A 24605-nucleotide genomic window follows, 5' to 3' on the forward strand; every position below is an offset into this window, starting at 1 on the left:
TGGGCACCCTGTTTCACCACTGTTTTGCAGACCTGCAGAAATGAAGGCTCAGAGAGGGGAAGTGACTTGCTCAAGGTAACACACCATCCCCTCTGTCTTCTGTAGTGCATCGCCCATTGAGTGTAAGGCCTGTGGGATGGCAGGCTGTACAGTGCAGGGGTTGGAAGCATGGTGCTAAAACCAGGCTGTCTTCCTTTAGATCTTGGCTTTCCTCCAATAGAGGTGTGACCTTGTGTGGGGAAAATGGAAGTTCCTATGGCCAGGATCCTCACCTGACCCTAAACCAGTTGATGATGTAACTGGCCTACTGCTAAGCTACTGCTTTCACACCCATAGGCAATGAGCTATTATTGACTGAGTCACTATATAAGAAGCTCTGCCCAGTGCTCTGGGTGGATGCAGAGACAGAGGTGGATTACAGGCCTGCAGACTGTTGGATGCAGACATGATTCTAGCGCTCAACCTATTGCAGGTAAATAAAGCTGGGTATAAACCCTCTCACCCCAAGAACATTCCATTGTCATTCCTTGGTCTCACTGAATCCATAGTGAACTTGCCTGGGGATGAAACCCTCAGGCAAGACACCTTGGTTTCCACATCTGTAAAATGGGGTATCTCTCTAAAAGGCTGTTGCAAGGATTGATGGAGATGAGGCACACAAATGACAGAGCAGAACAAGGGCTCTGAGCACCTTGACCATCACTGTGATGTCCTTTCTCCAAACCAACATCAAGCTCCAGTACCCTGGGGGAGGCTACTCAGCCGTCTCTGGGCTCCCTTGCTGAGCAAGTACCAGGTCAGCTCTGTTTCCTTCCCTGAGATGCTGCTCAGTGTGGGGGCAGGAACACAGGGATGGGAGGGCAGGTTCTGCCTTTGAGCTGTCACACCTGGTGGGGGAGAAGGTGTAGAGGCAGGCACGCAAATCAGAATGCAGCTGGTGCAGTTGTAAAGGTGGGTTTGGGTGAGAGCAATGGTAACAGTGGACCTGCCTGAACCCTTTTTACTGAATCATGTTGTTTCATTTACTTCTCAGCACTGATTAGTATCCCAAATCATCTGTGCATTCGTTGGTTGACTTGTTTGTTGCCTGTCTTCACCACTAAGTATCCTGTCTACCGCTGTCCTCTTACTGTCCGGCACAGTGCCTCTCAGTAGACACTCAGTAAATGCTGTTTGAATTTCTGAATGAGTTGTTGGCTGAAATGAAGCCCCATGTGTCAGTGCTGAGCCTCTGCACACAGAGGAGGGAGGGAGGGAGGAAACAGGTGGGGTGATTGTGGGGGTTCAGCCCCTGAGCACCCCAACCTCCTGCACATAGCCTGTGTCATCAAGGATGCTGGCAGGCACTACAGCTTTTGGCCAGTTTGGAGACTGCCACCCCAGTAGCTCTGTAAACATTTGAAGTCAGTTCCTGGAGTTGAAGGGAGAATTTCAGGTGTGAGGGTGGGATGCAGGGTCTGGGCAGCAGACTGTAGATAAGGGGCCTTGAAAGATCCTCTGGAGGCCTGTGTCTTTATTTGTAGGATAGGAATGCTCAGAGCATGCACCTTCACAGTCTGGCAGGGCCTTTTAGTCTGTGAGCTCTGAATGGGCCTTCCTGACTCAAAACCCGGGCGTTGCCACTGCCTGGCTCTGAGTCCCTAACTCCTCCGGGCCTCAGTTTCCTAGCCGGAAAGCGGGGATGGATATTACAGACCTCATGGCTTCCGGCAGATGAAATGGACTCACATATGAAACGGGCCTGGCGAAGAGAAAGAAGCCCTCAGTCAATATTAGCCACGCGGGCCAAGTCCAGTGACCTCTCCAGGGCCAGGCCTGGGTCCTGCTTCTTGATAGGACCCTCTCTGAGCGGCGCCACCTCGACCTTCCAAGGTCTAGCAGTGGCCGCTGGGCTGCAGCAAAGAGCTTCCCTCAAGCTTCAAACGTGACTTTCCAAAACGGAAAATGCTTTCCTGGATTGTTGCCTGCGGCAGACAGTTTAAATTAACTTAAACCATTTCCTTTTCCCATCCCCAACTCGTTATCCTTTTTCACGGTGAAGAGAAGAGAAAAACCTTTTCAGGAAAAAGTCACGAGAAACGCTTCTCTCCCTCCAGCGGATGCCAGACGAGATGCTAAAGTTTACAGCGGGCGCGCGGCCGCGGCGCGAGGGACGTGGCTTTCGCGCCGGTTGCTAAGGAACACACAGCGGCGGGGACTGGGCGGGGGCGCGCTCGCGGCCCCGGGAGGGGGAGGAGGAGGGTGCGGGGCTCGCGCCGGTCCCGCCGCGTCCTGCGCTGCAGTGCCGCACGCCGCCGCTAGGGGACAGCAAGGCCCCGCGGAAGCGGCAGCCAGTTCAGCGTCGTAGGCGGACCACTCCCCCGCCCGGCCCCCACCCCCCGGCTGCGGGCTGCGAGAGCGGGTGCCAGGGCGGCTCCCCGGGCGCGGCACGGCGTCGGGGGGCCGGGAGGCTTCGGCCTGAAACCCGCCTCCGCTGACCCTGCGCTCGCCTGGTGCCGGCGCCCTGGGACCCGAGCTCGCCCGAGGCGGCGGCTCAAACCTGCTTCGTCCCCTTCCATCTCTCGAGTAGTTCCTGAATCCTCCCGCCCTGTCCTCCTATTCTGTCACCCGCCGCGCACTCCCTTTCTTCCTCCCCTGCCTTCTCTTCTACCTTCCCCCCTTCCTTCCTCCTTTCCTTCCTCTTCCCTCTTTTTCTTCCCAGCCGCTCGCCCACCGCCCATCCATTCTGTGCACCCGTCCATCAGCTGTCCATTCCCCACAGCCAGGCATCCATCATTGTCTCCAAAGCCCTCCCTCTCCCCCTTCCTTCCGGATTCTTGAGCGAACTAACTTTAAAGTCCTCCCACAGCCAACTGTCTTTGGGCAAGTTTTGAACTTTCTGCCTCGCCCCTTGGCATCTGGGCAATGAGGACACCGATCAGCCTCAGAGGCTGCTGTGAAGATGGAGTATGACCCATGGGGAATCTTGCACAAGACTTGGCATGGAGTGTGCGTGCAGTGAGCACTGGTAATTTCTGAAAGCTCTGTGGGTGAGTCTAACGGGCAACAGGAGGGAGGACTGCCCCCAAGAAGACGGATGCCAACTAGCGCCGACTCTGTGCCAGACAAACCTTAGGACCCGGGTCTGGGGACTTAGCTCCCCCAAGCGCCCCTCCCCCCCCCGGAGCACCCCCACCTCCCTGCAGTGCTTGCTCATCCTTCCCTCAAGGAACCGCGCACACTCACAACTCCAGGCTTTGCTTGCACAGCCCTGCCTGCTTGGGGGTGTTTCACAGGTGCCTGGACAATACCTCAGCACCTGGGCTGATGCCCTTTTCTAGGCAGCATTTCCTGGCCACACCCCCTGGGCAGGAGCCATCTGCTCCCCTGCACCCCGCGTCAGCTGTTGAGTGGCCTGATTTCTGTTTGTCTGGTGTGGGAGAGCTTCCCTAGGGCAAGGCTTGGACCTGATTCCTGTGTGTGTCCCAAGCCGGGCCTGATGCTGACCCTGATAGAGGTTTATTCGCTGATGTTGAGTCGTTTTTGATCAAACTAGCTGACAAGCTCACCACCAAGTCCAGCTCCCCCCACTGCTCCCCGCCAGGATCAGCCACTCCAGCTGTCCAGGGGCCCTCCGGGAGAGACTGCTTCCAGGGTGTAGCATCTCCTCTCCTGAGACGGCAAATAGCATGGTCTTTGGGCCCAGGAACATTTATTAAAAGGGAAAATATCCTACCTCTAGCTTCTCACAGACCCAAGGTAGAGTTAGAGCTTGTGAATTTGCCAAACCGCCTCCATGGACGAGTTTTGTTTGGGAGGCATAGAATTAATTTTTTCTCTAAGTAGTTGTCAATGTTAAAAAGCTGGCAGATTTCACACAAAAATGCGATTTTTTACCTTTTCTTGAAAAACAGAGAGCTCTGGCAATATCCTCCCCTTCCCCTCTCCCCTCCCCAACCCCATGCCTGGTACCAGAGGGCTGGAGTGAGAAGTGATCCTCCTAGGGTGTGTGCCCCCCACATTCTCAGACTCTTTCTGGTCCAGGTCCCTCACTGGTGTTACCTCCTGGCTTATGGTACATTCAAGGTGGGGAACTCGGCTGTGGCTATTTTATGGATGAAGAAGCCAAGGCCCAGAGAGGGCTGTGCCCTTGGCAGAGGTCACACAGCAAGTGTTTGGAGGTGTTGGGATCAGGACTCAGGGCTGTCAGGTAGCAGAGACATGGAGGAGGATTGATTAGTTCTTATGAGGGTCTCTTCTGGGGAGAGACCTGAATGGAGAGGGGCCTGAAGGTCATGAGAAGGAGAAGGGGGTGTTAGACTCCTCCCCCGAGAGAAGTATGAGGGGGCAAGAATAGTCATTTCCAGAGAGGAGGGGTGTCCGGTATGATTTTGGGAGGCTGTGATGCATCACAGCCAAATTCACTGAGCACTTGCCGTGTGCCAGGCACAGTGCAGAGTGTGTCCTATGTGTCATCCTTCCCAGCAGCCCAAAGAAACAGGCACCTTCATAACCCTCCTTTGAATCGGAAAGGAAGGCTCAGAGAGGTTTAGTAAACTGCCTAGGGCCACTGTGCTGACTGTAGAATCGGCATGAATACTTTGTTTCTTTCTCCTTCCTGAGTACAGGGAAAAACCCATTTCCCAGCTCCTTGGAGTTAGGCGGGGTCACACGACTAGTACCAGCCAAGGAAATGTAGGTGGAAAAGATGGGTGTCACTTCCAAGAAGGTGGAAGTCCTGCCATAATTACAGAGTCTCTCTGTGCCCCCACCCCCTGATCCAGGTGGGGGTGCAGAGGCCTTGCTGAGGTGGGGGACCCACAAGTTCTTAACAGTCAGCACATGAAAGACAGCTGTCCTGCCCTGTCATCCTGACCTTGAGTAGATTTGCAGCAAACAGACTTTTATTGTGTTAAGCCACTGAGATTTGGGGATTGTTTGTTACTGCAGCAGACCCCAGCCTACCTTGATTAACATCAGACAATAGGAGGTGGAGTGGTGTGATTTGAACCAACACCTTTCTGACCAAAGGTGGCTCTTATCTGTTATATTGGAAACAGAATCAGGGAAGGCAGGTGCAGATTCCACTGATTGAAAGACACATATTTCCCCCTCCACACTTTTAACATTTCTGAAATCAGGTTTTATCTTATAATCAGTGGCATCTCACATTCTTTGTTGCCTGGTGGCACTGTGACATGGTTGTCATTACCTGATACCTTCTGGAAAGATTAAAAAAAAAGAAGTGCCAGCATCAAAACTTGAAGAATGAATGCTGAAATAAAATCTCTGGGACAGGATGGAATGGTCTTTCAAGAAATGTTACATCACCTACACTTTTGATGTCCCAGAAGATGATACTGTGTGAAAACCCAAAAATCAATGACTCTGAATCAAAAAGAGATTCACAGGAGTCAAACTCTGGATGTGAAGATGTTTTAGTATAACCTGACCAATTTATTTTGCTGATTGTTTTCTTTTTATAAGTGCACAATAGTGATATATGATAAAAATCTATGTCTAAATAAGTCCTTTCAATACATATAAAATAAAAATTCTAAGTGATAATAAAGCCTCATGTCCTGATTTAATTGGCAATGTTTTTTCTTTCTTAGTGGTACATAAACATGTATTGTACAATCGATGGCATCTTAGATTTGCTGAAAAATAGTCCCTGTGGATCCCAGGAGGCAGAATTACCAATGCTGTGAGTTAACTGCAGGGGGCCTGGATCCCCTGCACAGCCTGCTGATTTGGGGGATGCCATCCTGGGGGCTCCATTCCCAGAGACCCCTTCTGTACCCAAGGAACCTAACTTTGACTTTCTTCTCTGCAGAGTCTCTTTCTGACAGCTCCTGGCTTATGTGTGCTCAGTAGAGCTGATAGAGTTCAGGATAAATGCAACTCCTTGGAGGGGATGAGGAATCATCCAAATGTAATAAAGAAAATGAGAGAGCTCTCCTCAGGCCCCTACCAGGGAAATCGAGTGAAATTCCTGGAATGGAGATGAAAAGAGCTGGTGTCTTTTCTGTCTGTCTGCTTTAGTGTCAGGGGCCTGGACTATGGCTGTGGCTCAGGCAGCAACACTGTGGGGCTAGACTTGGAGGGGTGGAAAGAAGAGGGGCAGGACCTGGGAAGGATGATCCCAGTCCTTCCCTTTCTCATCCATGATCCATGCGGTCCCCACCCTCAGTGTTCTCCCTGACTGTATGAGTCAGGGCATTCTGTGTGACGCTGCAGTAACCAACTCCCCCACATCTCAGTCTTGGGCTCATAACCACAAAGGTTTCTTTCTCTACGTCCTTCACAGGTTCCTCCTTACTCAGGATCCCTGGTGCACAGAGGCCCCACCATCTGGAACATCCCAAGATGCCCGCTCAGAAGTGACATTTGTCACTTCTGTCCACACATCATGGCTAATGCAAGTCAAAAGGCCACAGCTAATATGAAAGGAAATGCAATCCTACCACATGACCAGAAGGTAGAGAAATGGAGTATTTCTGCAAAATACTGATGACGTCCACATTGACCCCCATTCCCATCCTTGACCACATCCTATTTCTAGCCATGCCCTTGTCTGTAACTATTCTCCTTGCTGGCCACTCTTGGTCCCTCTCAGTCTCCACAGTCTCCACAGTCTCCACATCCCTGATCGTGTCTCCATGAGCGATGCTCTAGTTAGGAGGCCAGGAGTCCTGGCGCTGCTTCTGAAAATGTAGACCTGTGTCTGTTCTTCTCTTCTGGCACCTACCATATCACATGATGCTGCTTATTTTCCTAGCTACTTGCTCTGCTAGGCTGTGAGTTCTCATTCCATGGATGGTGGGCATTCATTCTGTGCCCCCTATGCGTGGCAAAAAGAGGAGATGTGCATTTGGAAGAAGAATGGGTAATTAAATGAGCAATAGCATGATCCTGTGGTGTCCAGATGGCCTGAGTTGGGACCCCAGGCTCTGCCCCTAGATTGGTGTTGTCAGAAATGCCCAGGGGTCTTGGGAGTGTGTGTGTGTGTGTGTGTGTGTGTGTGTGTGTGTGTGTGTGTGTGTGTGTGTGTGTGTGTGTATAGACCCCAGTACTTCAGACACACCCTTAAGGGCTGGCTGGACTGGGGCCTGGCTGAGAGGAGGCAGATTTGGGTTGGTGAACCTAATGTCATCTCATTCCTGGGAGAGGTGTCACCGGGTCAGTGTAGACCAGAGGTTCTCAGTCTCCCTGCCTGCACCATGATCCACAAGGCAAATGGCACGCACATGAATACCTTGTTAGGGACATACCCAGCCTATGATCATAGCACAGACAAGACAGACTCTGGGTTATGTGTAATCCCGTGACTGACTGCGCATCCATGGCTTGCTTTCTCTTCAAGGAAGATGATCTGAAAGCAAGTGAGTGAGAGTAACGTTTTTACAGTGTTTTTAATCAGGACACTTTCTGGCTGTAAGTGAAATGGAACCAATTCAAACAGGCTTGTGCAAACACAAGGGAGTTTATTTGTTTATTTATCTAAAAAGGCCAGGGTAAATGACTTCAGGAACTCCTGCATCCAGGTGCTCAAAAGTTGTGGCCAGGTGTCTGTTGATGAGGTTTCTCCATCTGAAGAACAAACTGACGTTTATTAAGTATTTACTTTGTTCTGGGTACTTTGTTAACGCTACATCATCTCCCATCACATTTAATCCTCACAATTCTATGAGGTAGGTTCTGTGATTGATTACATTGAGGAAATTAAGCTCAGAGATATTAGTTACTTGCTCAAGGACACACAGTAAGTGGCAGAGCCGGGGATTGACTGCTGTCTGCCTTGGTTCTATAGCCTTACTCTCAGTTCTTGTCCCCTTCCTTCTTCTAGCTTGAGATTTGTGTTCTAAATGACACTCATGCCAACCACATTTCCAACCCTCTTGCTCAGATCCTAGAAGGCAGGTTCCCTGAGACAGAACATTTCATTCTTCAGGGATCCTAGTTTAAAGGAGTGGAGATGTTAATTATCACCTGCCATTCAATCCTTTTCTGCAGGCAACTTTGCTCTGCACAGCCCCTGTCACCGTAAACTATCATCATCTGTAGTAGATGACCCCGCCTCTTCTCTTCCCTGCCATGAATGATTGGACTAAAAGTGGCCATGTGACCCAGGGACAGCCAATGTATAGTCTGGCCCACCACCTATCACTTGTGTGGCTTGGATGGGTTTGGACAATTAGCTTCGCTTGTGGAATTTGAGCTGAGAGTCAGAAAAATTCCCAGTTGGTGGTGGCGGTTGAACTTGAATGTCACATAGATTCAGGGTTGGAGCAGCCATTTTGGACACTGAGGAAGCCAGGCAGTAGAGAGAGGAGGTCTGGGCAGCTGCGTAAGAGTAAAGATGTCACAAAGGAGTGACTTTCTAAAGGTGAGCAGCTTCCAGATGGGCTGTGGCTGCCTGCCAGCTGCTTCCCTATTTCATCCTCAGCAACAGCACTTTCTGGAACTCTGGAATACTTTCCACACATACTGTGGATTTAAGCATTTCTTTTTCTCCTTCTTCAGTTTAAAGGCAGAGAGAGTTTGTTGAAATAAGTTAGATGGCATAAAAATTAACTCAGTGAGTATTTATTGAGCCTCAACTCTGTGTGTCAGGAGCTTGTTCTGTGAACAAGACTGACTTCTGTCAGGAGTGGGTTCTTGTCCCATTGCTGACCTTTAATCTTTCCTGTAGGGGTTGCACATAACCCACAGTCTGTCTTGTATGTGCTGCTCTGACCATAGACTATATGTGTCCATATCAAGATGCTCATGTGGATGTCATTTGCTGTGTGGGTCATGGTGGGGCAGGAAGGTTGAGAACCATTGGTCTAGACTAGCCAGCTGTATTGACACATTCTCTCAGGTCTCTATGAGGCAAAGAGGTTGGATCACATATGTGTGAAGGCCTTTCTAGAGCCTTGTGGTGAAGAGAATGGGCTTCCTTCTTCACTGTGAAACCACAACAGCCGAGGTCTTAGAGGAGGAGACCAGAGGAGGCTCCCTGGAGGCCTGTCCTCTGCTCGCTCCTGCCACCATCATCACACTGACTCCCGGAATAGTTGGCTGACCTGAGGGCCTCTCTGTAGGATCCTTAGGTGAGTCGGAAAACCCCATGACCTCTCCTGGGTGCAGAGAAGCATATGGTACCACTGGACTGAGGATTCTCTCTTCTTTTTCTTCCTTCATCATTTTTTCTTATTTTTAATCACACAAATTAAACTAGTATATAGAGCGCATGCACAGAACTTAAAAAAATAATAAACACCCAGGTTCTTCAGAACCTCCTAGGTTCTCCTCCCCAATTACAATTTTCTTCCTTTTCCAAAATTGGCACCATCCTGAATTTTGTGATAATGTTCTGTTAATTTTACTGCTGTCTGGTGTAGTATTGTACGAACTGGCTAGATTATTTATCCATTCTGTTGGGGGTGGGTTTCTAGACTTTGGGGGACTATGAACATTCTTATTTATTTCTCCCAGAACACTTGTTCAAGGATTTATCTAGGGATGTGCTTGGGAGTATGACTGCTGGCTCATGGGATTTTCTTATATAAAACTTGAGAGATAAATACAGCTTGTTTTCAAAAGTGGTTGTACCAATTTATACCCCACCAACAGTGTATGAGAACTCCTGTTATACATTCTTGCTAGCCTTTGCTAATGTTTTCCTTTAAAATTTTGGTCCATCTGGTGGGAATTGATATCTCACTGTGATTTTAATTTGCATTTTTATGATTACAAATGAAGTTGAGCATCTTTTATATGTTTATTTGTTGTTCGAATTTTCTCCTGTGAAATTCTTGTTCATGTTTTCCATCATTTTTTTTTCTAGAGGGCTTTGTCTTTTTATCAGCTCAGAGGAAATCTTAATATAATTTGAATAAAAATCCTGTTATTTATTTTATATACTGTCTCTTCTCTTACATGACTAATAATAAAGTTCCACTTGAAATCCCTCTCAATCCATTCCTTTTTCTCTCCAGATGTAACAATTATTATCAATAAACATGTTTTCTTTCAATCATTCTCTATGTATTTGCACACACACATGCACATGTATATGAGCACATGCATGCATATACATTCACACATTCTTGTAGAAATACTTGTTTTATTTTGTTTGCTCCAATACAAATGGGATCATACTGTGCATATTGTTTTACAATATTCTTATTTCACTTAATATGATGTCTCAGACATCTTCTGTTTATGATCATTCATCTAGATCTAGCTCATTCTTTTTATCTGCTCCATAGTATTCCATAATAGATTATGTTATTTTAATTTAGTCATTCCTGTAACTATAGACATTTAGGTTGTTTCCATATTTTCTCTATTATAAATGATGCTTTCAGTGACTATACCTATTTATGCCTCGTTGGCCCTGCATTAAAGTATTTCTCTAGGATACTCAGCTGTGGCAAAAATAATATCCTCATTTCAAATTTTAATAGATGCTGTCAAATTGCCCTTCCTAAAGCTACCATTTTTAATTTCCAGAGACAGTATATGTACGTACCTATTTCTCCACACTCTGCCTCACCCTGGATACTTTGAATCTGAAAGGGTTTCTCATTGCTTTAAATTCTGGTCTCATGATGGTTGCTGGGTTTTCCTGTTAGCTGCTCCTTACTCTTTCTTGTGTATGAGTTGCCTTTTATAGACTGCCCATTTCACAACTGAGCTGTTTCACTTTTTCTTATTGATTGATGTGAATTTTTTTCAAGTTAAATATGTCAGAACCATTTCTTGCCCACTGGGATTTCAGTCAAAAACTTTTACCTCATTTAGTTCAATCCAGTAATTTTCCAGGAGGTCTATTTCCTGGACCACAGGAGTCTGAGTGTGATAAGTGAACTGAGCTACCCCAACCCAGATAGGCAGTGGCTGCCTGATGAGCATTAGCTGTTGGAAGCTGCAAACCCGACCCACATATACCCATGTGGCTTCCCAGTCTCTCCCCAGAGAAGGTAGTTGAGTGTCAGATGCCTGGAGCTCAGTTATCTGGGATGGATGTTGCCATCTTGAGAACCATTATGTGTCGTGGACCTACACTGCCTGAGTCACCATACAGATGACTCCTGATTCCTACAGCAGCTCTGTGAGATACATTGTTACACAGCTGTATGGATGAGGAAACTGAGGTTTGCAGAACTGAGTTCAGTTCCTTTACAGAAACCATGTAGCTGGGCCAGGTGTCAAGTGTGGCTCTGCCTGATATTTCATGTTCTTTCCATTGCAACATAGCACCCCTGCTGAGAGGGTCAGCAGTGTCAGGAGTTGCTGATATTCCTACTCCTATTACTACTTCTGCTACTATTCTTACTCCTATGACTAATACTATTAACCAATATTACTCTCATTACTACTACTATTACCATTACTATTGTAAATGAATTTAATAAGCTCTTTTATTATGATAAGAACATTTACCATGAGATCTATCCTCTTAACAGATTTAAGTATACAATATATTTTTGTTGACTATAGGTATGATACCTGATAAAACTGTCCTTCAGAAATGAATGAGGGATACTTTACCGGCAACATGATAGCATAAGAAGACATGAAATTCATTAATTTAGTCAACTCTGTATGTGCCAGGCACAATTCTGGCAAACAGCACAGATCTGCTTCTTACTATGAAGGAGCTTATGTTTTAGTGGCTGATGATAAAGTTGGTATTTTTTGAGCTCTGCCTATATGCCAGGCACTGTGGTTGGTGCTTTATGGACATTATTTTATTTAATTCTCACAAACACACTGGGAGTTATTCATCTTTTGATCTTGGCTTAAATGTGACCTCCACAGAGAAGCTTTCCCTGGTACCCTGTGAATACGGGCCTCCACCCCTACCCTGTTCTCTCCATCCTGTGTGTTTCCATCATTGTTCTGATCACATGTTATCATTATCTGTTAGTGTCCTTTCTTGCTGGACTGAAAGTGGCTCATTTCTGTTGGGTTAACTACTGTATTATGGGCATCTAGCACAGCACCTGCCACACAAAAGGCAGCTTAATATTTGTGGAATGAATTCCCATTTTGTAGATGGGGAGACTGAGACTTAGCAAGGTAGGCAACTTTCCCGAGGTCACACTGCCAGAAGAGGCAGAAGCAGGACTCAGATCTTGGTATTTCTGCCTCCAGTGTCCCTGTTTTTATTCATTGTACTATATATGTATGAAAACATATATCTATGATTTGGGACCTGTGTCCTGGAGTTCTGGGATGCCACTGAAGGTGTGGTCAGGCCACTGTAACTGCCTTTATAAGAGCCAATCACCTGACCACACCTGGCCTTTCAAAGCAGGTGTTTTGAGAGTCACTGTGGGCTTCAAGATGCCACCTCCCCAGGTTCCAGCTAGCAAGGTCCTGTCTGGGAAGATTCTGCCGACCTCCCAGAGACTAAGACTCTAGTTGTCTTAGCCTTTCAGGGCCTGAGAGTATTTTAGAAAGTAAAGCCTGAATCTTGGCTAATGAAAATATCAGTAACATCTAGCGCCCGACCTATGGGGCAGGTGCCTGTGATGCCCTGCTGCTGCTGTGGGCTGGGAAGAAAGGGGTTTGCTCCAGACACACTGACCTTTCTGTTTTTATGTGCCTTGCTCCTTGTCTCAAGGTCTTTGCACAGACTTTTGTCCCCACAGCTGGGAACACCTCTTTACTGCCACCCACACTGCCTTAGTCTGGGAAAATGATTATCATTTGCTGAGTCTCAGCTTAAATGCTTCTTCCTCAGAGAAGCCTTCTGGGGTTCTTCAGGTCAGGACTGGAAATGCTGCGGTGTGTTCTCATGGTGTCCTGCCCTTTCTCGCGGACATTCTTGACTCCAAGAGAAGGAAGCACCTCTTGCTCACCACATTAGCTGCAGCACCTAGCTCAGATTCTGGGATATGATAGATGCTTAATAAACATTGGTTGTATGAGCACAGGATGTCTGACCACCATGTCCATAGGGTATCATCCTTTTAAGCTGAGGTGACCAAGATCCCTTTTGCTCTTTTGCTTGTTCCAGTTGGGGACATCTCTGAACCATTTATCTTCAGCCACTGTGTGAGGGACTGAATTGTGTACCTCTCAAATTCGTGTGTTGAAACTCTTAACACCCAATGTGACTGTATTTGAGGATGGGGCCTTTAAGGAGATAATTAAAGTTAAGTGACATCAGGGCCTCATCAGATAGGACTGATGTTCTTACGAGAAGAGGAAGAGACACTGGAGCCCGTTCTCTTTCCATGCGCCACAGAGAAGGGCCCTGTGCGAGTGCAGTGAGAAGGTGGCCATCTACAGGACAAGGTGAACGCTCCCACCAGAAACCCAATTTTCAACACTTCAATCTTGGATTTCTAGCTGTAGGAACTGTGAGAAAGTACATTTCTTGGTATTTTCTGTGTTTAGGCCACCCAGTCTGTGGAATCCCGTTACAGCAGCTGGAGCAGGTAATTCCCCTTGGGCAGCCTGAGGCCAACACCCAACTCCTTGCTGTGGCTCTGGCATCTTGGACTGTCAAGAGGCCCTCCCTCAGGGATGGCTGGCCTAGGGCCGGTGGCTGTGGCCAAGGAGAACCCAGCCACCAGCAAGTCCCACCTTTGGGTCCCTTGTGGCCCGGGAAATGCACTTCCTATAAATCTCATTAAGGCCAAATACACAGCCATGTGCCACTAATATATTTAGCTAACTATCTAATTGGACTATTGGCAGCAGTTTCAGAGGTTGTTATTCGGAGTTGAGTAACAGCAGAGTACATCTAACTACCAAGAAAAAATTATGATGTGTCAGGATGTAGGCACTGCGGAAGTAGTGCCTAGTCTATCATCATTGGGGCCTACCCAAGTCACTTTCTTTGGGTGGGGACCTTGTTCTTTTCTTTTCTGAAAGAAATGATGCTTTTAATTATGTTCATGTTTAGAGATCCATGAAATTAATGAAAGACCCAAAAGACACTAATATTTCTCCCCTTACTGCCTCCTACAGAATTGATTGCTCTGCCTTTCATATGGGAGGCTTGGTCTTACTTGGAAGAGCAGGGAGGGGACCATTTATTGCTTTTCTGCACTCTTCCTAACATAGACATATGGGCCCAATGTACCCGGTAGCTCTGGTCAGCTCAGTCCCTGGGAGCATCATCTGTATAACCTTAGGCCATCTCTAACACATCCTACTTGGAGCTGCTCAGTCCCATATCTAGTTAAAAACCAAGTCCTGTTGAGTCTCCCTCTGCTACACTCGGCTCACCTGACTCAGCACAGACACACAGCAGTGGCCAGTTCTCTGCTCCTGCCATCACCCACGTAGTAAGAGCGCTGTGAGGTCTCTGCTTTGCTTTCTCCCACACACTGCTGTGCAATATGACAGCCACTGCCAACATATAACTATATAATCTTGAGATCATTAAAATTAAGCAGAATCAGAAATTCAATTCCTCAGCCACACTGCCACATGTCAAGTGCTGAGTAGTCATGTGTGACAAGTGACTACCCTATTGGACACCGCAAATGCAGAGTATCTCTATCATCAGAGAAAGTTCTATTAGACGGTATTGCTCCAAAGCCCCAAAGCTCACTCAGCTGTCTGTCGATACTATGCAGGTGGATGGGGGAGCTAACAGCCCAGGCCTCCCTCCTGCCAAGGGGGGTGGGAGTTCTCAGACTCCCTGTCCTCCAGTGGGCCGGTTCTGTCTCCAGGGGGCGGTAATACCAGGTTCCTCACATGGTCCCCAGTTGAACCTGAGCTCCAAGTGCTCACAAGGGTCATTTGCTCCTTGGCATATACTTAATTGGTTCACCTCCCTTTCCTGTCTCCCTTTCCCCATGTTCACATGGGTCTTCCTGGGATCACCTCCCCAACAAATTTCCTATATCCAGGTCCTTACCTCATGATCTTGCTTTTAAGGAGGCCCTGACTTAGACACCAGGAAAGAATCTGTAAATTTCTCTCTCTCTAGGTTGCTTCTACTTCAGTGCGGACCCCCATCTTCTTTTATCTGGATGACAATGGCAGCCTCCTAACCTGCCTCTCCTCTTACCTCTGGCCAGTTTTCCACATTGAAGCCAGAGGACAATACAAACAGCACAAATATGAACCACCTCAGCAGCCCCATGCTTCAGTCCTCTAATAACTTCTTGTTATGGCTGACTTGTGTCCCCTCCTCTAAAGGCATATATTGAAGTCCTAACCTCCAGTACCTCAGAATGTGACTATATTTGGAGATATAGTCTTTAAAGAAGTAATTAAGTTAAAATAAGGTCATAGGGGTGGATCCTAACCCAATATGGCTGCTGTCCTTTAAGAGTAGATCAGGACACAGATTTGCAGAGGGAAGAACACGTGAGGATGGGAGAAGGGAGGAAGAAGATGGCCCTCTATAAGCCAAAGAGAAAGCCCCAGAAGAAACCAGCCCTGCTGATACCTTGATCTTGGACTCTAGCCTCCAGAACTGTAAGAAAATGAATTTCTGTTGTTTAAACTGCCCAATCTGTGGCACTTCGTTATGGCAGCTCAAGCTAATACACTCCTCCTTGCCTCAAGGACACTGCTCAGATTCCTTAAAATGGTGTCTGAAGCCTGCTAATATCCAGGCCTAACTTGCATCCCCAGCCTCTACCTCCTACCCCGAGCAACTCGAGGGTGGGTCAGCTCATCCAGAGCCAAGTCATCAAAAACAATTCACCAAAAATAGGTCATCCATCTAATGGTCAGTTTGCCAAAATCATGAAGAAAAGATATTAAACTGAGTTTATAGGACAGTTCACCACAGGGCCAGAACTAGGCTGTGTGTGGGAGTTTAGAGGTTTTTTAAAAAAATTTAATTAACCTGTTATTTTGAGATAATTGTAGATTCACATGAAGCTGTTTAAAGAAATATAACATCCCATGCATACCCTTATTCAGGTTCCTCCAAAGGTAATATCTCCCTTGACTGTAGTGTGAGTCACAACCAGAGTATTGACATTAATATGGTCAAGATATGAAACATTTCCACCACCACAAGGATCTTTTGTATTGCCTACTGGCTTGGCTACCACTAATCTGTTCTCCATTTCTATAATCCTTGATTTCAAGCATGTTATATAAATGGAACCATACATAATGTAACCTTTTGGGATTTTTTTTTCACTCAACATAATTCTCTGGAGAGTCATTCCAGTTGCTATGTCTATCAACAATACTTTTCTTTTTTGTTGCCGAGTAGTGTTCCATGGTATGGATGTGCCACCGTTTGTTAACCATTACCTTTTAAAAGTCATCTAAGCTGTTTGGCTATTTATTATGAATAAAGCTGCTATGAGCATTTGTGTGCAGGCTTTTGTAGGAGTATGAGTTTTCACTTCTCTAGGATAAATGCCCAGGAGTACAATTGCTGGGTCATCTGGTAGTTGCATGTCTATTTTTGTAAGCAACTGTGGAACTGTGTACCAGGGTGGCTATTCTATTTTACAATCCCACCAGCAACATGTGAGTGATCCAGTTTCTCCATATCCTAACCAGCATTTGGTCTTGTCACTAATTTTTATTTTAGCTTTTCAGATAAGAATATAGTCTTGCAGGTTTAATTTGCATTTTCCTAATGGCTAATGGTGTTGAATTTCTTTTCATGTGCTCATTTGCCATCTGTATATCCTGTTTGGTGGAATATCTGTTCAAGTCTTTTGCCCATTTTCTAATTGGATTGTTTGTTATTTTATTGTTGAGTTTGATAATCCTTTATATATTCTAGATACTAGTCCCTTGTTACTTATGTGGTTTGCAGTTATTTTCTCACAATCTGTAGCTTGTCTTTTCATCCTCTGACAGCATCTTTCACAAATAAAAATATGTAAATTTTTATGAAGTCCAATTTATCCTTGTTTCCTTTTCATGGTTGTGCTTTTGGTGTAAATTCTAAGAACTCTTTGCCTCGACTTAGATCCTGAAGATTTTGTCCTATATTATCCTCTAAAATTTTAATAGTTATATGTTTTACATTTAAGTCTGTGATCTACTTTGGGTTAATTTTTGTAGAACGTGTGAGGTTCACATCAGAGTTATTTTAAAATTTATTTTTGCCTATGAATGTCTAATGGTTCCAGCACCATTTGGTGAAAAGGCCACCTTTCCTCCATCAATACCATATCGCCTTGATTTCTGTAGCTGTATAATAAGGCTTGAAATCAGGTAGACTTATTCCTTCCATTCTATTATTCTTTTTCAAAATTAGAACTATTTTAGTTCTTTTGCCTTTCCATATAAATTTTGGAATAATCTTGCTTATATCTACAAAAAATATATTCTAGGATATTGATAAGAACTATGTTAAACCTGTTTATGAAATTGGTAAGCATGATGTCATTTCTACACTGAGTTTCTCCAACCTGTGGAAATCTCTCCATTTCCTTAGATTCTCTTTGGTTTATTTCACCAGCATTTTGTAGTTTTCCGCATAGAAATCCTATATGTATTTTGTTAGGTTTACACCTAAGTGTATTTCATTTTTGGGTGCAGAGGCAGTTGTAAATATTATTATACCTTTAATGTCTGTGTCCATGTATATGGAAATGCAGTTGATTTTTGTGTTTATCTTGTGGCTGGTAAGCTACCTAAACTTAGTTATTAGTTCTAGGATGTTTTTGGTAGATTCCTTGGGATTTTCTATGTAGATAGTCAATTCATCTGAAAATAAGGACTGTTTTATTCCTTCCTTTCTGATCTTTATGCCTTTTATTTCCTTTTATTGAATAACTGCATTTGTTACCAATTTTAGTAGGAGGTTGAACAAAAGTCATGAAAGTGGACATTCCTGGCTTTTTGCAGATCTTAGGGAGAAGGTATCAGGTCTTACACCATTAAGTATAATAGTCACTGTATGGTTTTAGAAGATGCCCTTTATCAAGTTGATGAAGTTCTCTATTCCTAGTTTTCTGAGAGGTTTTTAAAAAATTACATTGAATGTTGGATTTTGTCAAATGCTTTTTCCTTATCATCTGATATGATCATATGATTTTTCTTTGTTAGCATGTTAATATGGTGAGTTATACTGATAGATTTTTAAATGTTGAATCAGGCTTGCATCTCTGGAATAAACCATACTTGGTCAGGTTGTGTCCCTTTTGTATATATCACTGAATTCTGTTTGCTAATATTTTATTAAGAATTTTTGTCTCTGTTTTCATGAGGAATACTGACCTATAGTTTTCTTTTGGTTGTAGTGTCTTCTTCTGATGCTGGTACCAGTGAAATACTACCTTTCAAAACTGAATTGGAAGCACCTTCCTCTTCTTTTTTTATTTTTTATTTCTATTGTTATTTTTTTTTATTTTGGTGTCATTAGTATTTGGTTCCATGAGCAACATTGTGGTTACTAGATTCCTCCCATTATCAAGTTCCCACCACATACCCTATTGCAGTCACTGTCCATTAATTAGCAGAGAAAGATGCTATAGAATCACTACTTGTCTTCTCTGTGTTATATACTGCCTTTCCCATGCCCCACCCCCTACATTATGTGTGCTGATCATAATGCCCCTTACTCCCCTTCTCCCTTCCTTCCCACCCACCATCCTCAGTCCCTTTTGCTTTGGTAACTGTTAGTCCATTCTTGGGTTCTGTGAGTCTGCCACTGTATTGCTCCTTCAGTTTTTTTCTTTGTTCTTATACTCCACAGAAGAGTGAAATCATTTGGTACTTGTCTTCCTCCACCTGGCTTATTTCACTGAGCGTAATACCCTCTAGCTCCATCCATGTTGTTGCAAACGGTAGGATTTGTTTTCTTCTTATGGCTGAATAATATTCCATTGTGTATATGTACCACATCTTCTTTATCCATTCATCTACTGATGGACACTTAGGTTGCTTCCATTTATTGGTTATTGTAAATAGTACTGTGATAAACATAGGGGTGCATATGTCTTTTTCAAACTGGGCTCCTGCATTCTTAGGGTAAATTCCTAGGACTGGAATTCCTGGGTCAAATGGTATTTCTATTTTTAGTTTTTTGAGGAACTTCCATACTGCTTTCCACAATGGTTGAACTAATTTACATTCCCACCAGCAGTATAGAAGGGTTCCCCTTTCTCCACATCCTTGCCAACATTTGTTGTTGTTTGTCTTTTGGTGTGAGGTGATATATCATTGTAGTTTTCATTTGCATTTCTCTGATGATTAGCGATGTCGAGCATCTTTTCATGTGCCTGTTGGCCATCTAAATTTCTTCTTTAGAGACGTGTCTGTTCAGATCCTCTGCCCATTTTTTAATTGGATTATTTGCTTTTTGTTTCTTGAGGTGCGTGAGCTCTTTGTATATTTTGGGTGTCAATCTCTTATTGGATATGGTATTTATGAATATATTCTCCCATACTGTAGGATGTCTTTTGTTCTACTGATGAAGTCCTTTGCTGTACAGAAACTTTTTAGTTTGATATAGTCCCACTTGTTCATTTTTGCTTTTGTTTCCCTTGCTTGGGGAGATATATTCATGAAGAAGTTGTTCATGTTTATATTCAAGAGAGTTTTGCCTGTTTTCTTATAAGAGTTTTATGATTTCATGACTTACATTCATGTCTTTGATCCATTTCGAGTTTACTTTTGTGTATGGAGTTAGACGGTAATCCAGTTTCATTCTCTTACATGTAGCTGTCTAGTTTGGCCAACACCAGCTGTTGAAGAGGCTGTCGTTTCCCCATTGAATGTCCATGGCTCCTTTATCATATATTAATTGACCATATATGTTTGGATTAATATCTGGACTCTATATCCTGTTCCACTAGTCTATGGGTCTGTTCTTGTGCCAGTACCAAATTGTCTTGATTACTGTGGCTTTGTAGTGGAGTTTGAAGTTGGGAAGCAAGATCCCCCCTGCTTTATTCTTCCTTCTCAGGATTGCTTTGGCTACTTGGGGTCTTTTGTGGTTCCATATGAACTTTAAAACTATTTGTTCCAGTTCATTGAAGAAATGCTGTCTGTATTTTGATAGGGATTGCACTGAATCTGTAGATTGCTTTAGGAAGGATGGCCATTTTGACAATATTAATTCTTCCTACCCAAGAGCTTAGAATGAATTTCCATTTATTAGTGTCCCCTTTAATTTCTCTTAAGAGTGTCTTGTAGTTTTTAGGGTATAGATCTTTCACTTCCTTGGTTTGGTTTATTCCTAGGTATTTTATTCTTTTTGATGCAATTGTGAATGTAATTATTGTCCTGATTTCTCTTTCTGGTACTTCATCATTAGTGTATAGGAATACAACAGATTTCTGTGTGTTAATTTTGTATCCTTCAACTTTGCTGAATTCAGGTATTAGTTCTAGTAGTTTTGGAGTGGAGTTTTTAGGGTTTTTTATGTACAATATCATGTCTTCCGGAAACAGGGACAGTTTAACTTCTTCTTTACCAATCTGGATGTCTTTCATTTCTTTGTATTATCTGATTGCTGTGGCTAGGACCTCCAGCACTATGTTGAATGAAAGTGGAGAGAGTGGGCATCTTTGTCTTGTTCCTGATCTTAGAGGAAAAGCATTCAGCTTCTTGCTATTAAGTATGATGTTGGCTGTGGGGTTGTCATACGGGGCCTTTATTATATTGAGATACTTGCCCTCTATAATTATTTTGTTGAGAGTTTTTATCATGAATGGATGTTGAATTTTGTCAAATGCTTTTTCAGTATCTATGGAGATGATCATATGATTTTTGTCCTTCTTTTGTTGATGTGGTGGATGATGCTGATGGATTTTCGAATGTTGTACCATCCTTGCATCCCTGGGATGAATCCCACTTGATCATGGTGTATGATCCTCTAGATGTATTTTTGAATTCGGTTTGCTAATATTTTGTTGAGTATTTTTGCATCTATGTTAATCAGGGATATTGGCCTGTAGTTTTCTTTTTTTGTGATATCTTTGCCTGGTTTTGGTATTACAGTGATGCTGGCTACATACAATGAGTTTTGAAGTATTCCCTCCTATTTTTTGGAAAACTTTAAGGAGAATAGGTATTATGTCTTCTCTAAATGTCTGATAAAATTCCGTGGTAAATCCATCTGGCCCAGGGGTTTTGCTCTTGGGTAGTTTTTGATTACCAATTCAATTTCATTGCTAGTAATTGGTCTGTTTCGCTTTTCCATTTCTTCCTTGGTCAGTCTTGGAAGGTTATATTTTTCTAGAAAGTTGTCCATTTTTTTCTAGGTTATCCAGTTTGTTAGCATATAGATTTTCACAATATTATCTAATAATGCTTTGTATTTCTGTGGTGTCCATCATGATTTTTCCTTTTCATTTCTGATTCTGTTTATGTGTGTAAATTCTCTTTTTCTCTTAATAAGTCTGGCTAGGGTTTACCTATTTTGTTTATTTTCTCAAAGAATCAGCTCTTGGTTTCATTGATTTTTTTCTATTGTTTTATTCTTCTCAATTTTATTTATTTCTTCTCTGATCTTTATTATGTCCCTCCTTCTAGTGACTTTGGGTGTCATTTGTTCTTCTTTTTCCAGTTTCAATACTTGTGAATTTAAACTATTCATTTGGGATTGTTCCTCCTTCTTTAAATAGTCCTGAATTGCTATATACTTCCCTCTTAGAACTGCCTTCTCTACATCCCACAGAAGTTGGGGCATTGTGCTGTTGTTTTCATTGTCTCCATATATTGCTTTATCTCTATTTTGATTTGGTCATTGATCCAGTGATTATTTAGGAGCCTGTTGTTAAGCCTTCATGTGTTTGTGAGCCTTTTTGTTCTCTTTGTACAATTTATTTCTAGTTTTATACCTTTGTGATCTGAGAAATTGGTTGGTAGAATTTCAATCTTTTTGAATTTACTGAGGCTTTTTTTGTGGCCTAGTAGGTGGTCTATTCTGGAAAATGTTCTATGTGCACTTGAGAAGAATGTGTATCCTGCTGCTTTTGGGTATAGAGTTCTGTAGATGTCTATTAGATCCATCTGTTCTAGTGTGTTGTTCAGTTCCTCTGTGTCCTTACTTATTTTCTGTCTTGATCTATCCTTTGGAGTGAGTGGTGTGTTGAAGTCTCCTAAAATGAATGCATTGCATTCTATTTCCTCTTTTAATTCTTTTAGTATTTCTTTCACATATGTAGGTGCTCCTGTGTTGGGTGCATAGATATTTAGAATGGTTATATCCTATTGTTGGACTGACCCCTTTATCTTTATGTAATGTCCTTCTTTATCTCTTGTTGCTTTGTTTTGAAGTCTACTGTCTGATACAAGCACTGCAACACCTGCTTTTTTCTCCCTGTTTGCATGAAATATCTTTTTCCATTCCTTCACTTTTAGTCTGTATATGTCTTTGGGTTTGAATTGAGTCTCTTGTAGGCAACATATAGATGGGTCTTGCTTTTTTTTTTTTTTGAGAGGGCATCTCTCATATTTATTGATCGAATGGTTGTTAACAACAATAAATTCTGTATTAGGGACTCAATGCTCAATGCACAATCATTAATCCACCCCAAGCCTAATTCTCATCAGTCTCCAATCTTCTGAAGCATAATGAACAAGTTCTTACATGGTGAACAAATTCTTACATAGTGTATAAGTTCTTACATGGTGAACAGTACAAGGGCAGTCATCACAGAAACTTTCGGTTTTGATCACGCATTATGAACTATAAAAAAATCAGGTCAAATATGAATATTCATTTGATTTTTATACTTGATTTACATGTGAATCCCACATTTCTCCCTTATTATTATTATTACTATTATTATTATTATTTTTAATAAAATGCTGAAGTGGTAGGTAGATGCAGGATAAAGGTAGAAAACATAGTTTAGTGCTGTAAGAGGGCAAATGTAGATGATCAGGTGTGTGCCTGTAGACTAAGTGTTAATCCAAGCTAGACAAGGGCAATAAAACATCCACGAATGCAGAAGATTTCTCTCAAAACAGGGGGGGTGAGGTTCTGGGCCTCACCTCTGTTGATCCCCAATTTCTCACCTGATGGCCCCCCCTGTGACTGTGCCTGTCTTAGGTTGTTCCTCCCTTGAGGAATCTTACCCGTCTCTGGCTAACCAGTCATCTTCCGGGGCCATACAGGGAAATGTAAAGTTGGTAAGTGAGAGAGAAGCAATACTGTTTGAAAAGGTTAGCTTTTTATGTCTTTGCAGATTTATGCCCTGTGGCTTCTATGCCCAGCATTTGTCTTGAGGTATCTTTACCACTTGGAAGAATTATGATACTCGGTAATTTCTATATGAGGCACGAATTCTATTTAAGGGTTGTAATTAGGAAGGAAGAAGAAAAGCTATAGAAGTAGCAGTCAGAAGAAAACATGGGAAGATTGATTATTTCTTTGACATATCTTCTTGTAGAGTAACTTAAGCATGTATAGGTTTTAAACTACTAATTAAATTGTGCATACACATTAACATAATAGGAATACAGTTACATAACCAAAGCAGACCTATAATTACCAGCCATCTCCAGTGAAACCAAGAAAACCAGTTAGGCATCCTATGCATTTGTGAAAATTTATCTATGATATTATGGATATTGTCCAACTGAACTTGAACAGTCTGAGAGAAATCAGACAAGTTAAAACAACCCATTCCTGGAAACTGTTCACATCCCATATGTTCTTTTAACAGTAGATAGTCTGTAGTTGTAAGATTTTGGAGCACTACAACTTGCACTTCTCCTAATTCTTGGTTGAGTTCCGACAGTAGATCCAGTCAAATTTGTTGTCTTACTGTATGTACAGGTCAGCTTAGATATCTCCTTCTTCATTCCCATGGCAAGTCCAGGAACCAGTGGGATGAATGCAGCTACAACTGTAGCAGCACCTGGATCTTTGTTGAGGTTTTTTGATGATCATCTTCTGGTATGACTCTTCCAGAGAGTGCTGATGTTGGGAGTTCTTCTTCATATTGTATCTTAGTTCATTTTCTGGGTAGCCCATTAGGCTTTGATCCTCTGTATAAACACAAACAGACCCTTTGCCTACACTTTGATATGCCCTTTATACCATTGTGTAGAACTCATTGAAGGTCACCACACAGGAACTGCTTTTTTTTTTAAGAGAAAGGAATATTATCAGAAAAATGTACCTTCATAGCCGATCATCTGACACCCTTTAAGTGATCAAAATTAAGGATATTTAAAGCATGCATTAATCATTGATTTACAGTTAGTTTTATCCTATCAGGGAGTAGTCCCCTTTTTCTTTCCTTCTTTTTTTTTTGTTATTACATTAATTATGTGATGTTATTACATTAATCTACACTTACATGAAGAATATTATGTTTACTAGGCTTTCCGCTATACCAGGTCCCCCCTATAAACCTTTTTACAGTCACTGTCCATCAGCATAGCAAAATGTTGTAGAATCACTACTTGTCTTCTCTGTGTTGTACAGCCCTCCCCTTTCTCCCCCCCATTATGCATGCTAATCTTAATACCCCCCTTCTTCTTTTCCCCCCTTATCCCTCCCTACCCACCCATCCTCCCCAGTCCCTTTCCCTTTGGTACCTGTTAGTCCATTCTTGGGTTCTGTGATTCCGCTGCTGTTTTGTTCCTTCAGTTTTTCCTTTGTTCTTATAGTCTGCAGATGAGTGAAATCATTTGGTATTTCTCTTTCTCCACTTGGCTTATTTCACTGAGTATAATACCCTCCAGCTCCATCCATGTTGCTGCAAGTGGTAGGATTT

The 24605-nt window shown here is 43.3% G+C and overlaps 1 long non-coding RNA gene across 1 annotated transcript in view; it reads left to right on the plus strand.

Annotated features, from left to right (window-relative positions):
• The first annotated feature begins 2339 nt into the window (after positions 1 to 2339).
• Positions 2340 to 24605, plus strand: part of LOC108394805 (uncharacterized) — a 53495-nt gene continuing 31229 nt past the window's right edge. Inside the window, exons 1-3 of the long non-coding RNA XR_001852515.3 lie at positions 2340 to 3029; positions 5595 to 5686; positions 6290 to 6460. This is a non-coding gene — a long non-coding RNA (uncharacterized lncRNA). The remainder of the gene's footprint in view (positions 3030 to 5594; positions 5687 to 6289; positions 6461 to 24605) is intronic.

Source organism: Manis javanica, chromosome 10 (assembly GCF_040802235.1).
Source record: "Manis javanica isolate MJ-LG chromosome 10, MJ_LKY, whole genome shotgun sequence".
NCBI classification, from domain to species: Eukaryota; Metazoa; Chordata; class Mammalia; order Pholidota; family Manidae; genus Manis; species Manis javanica.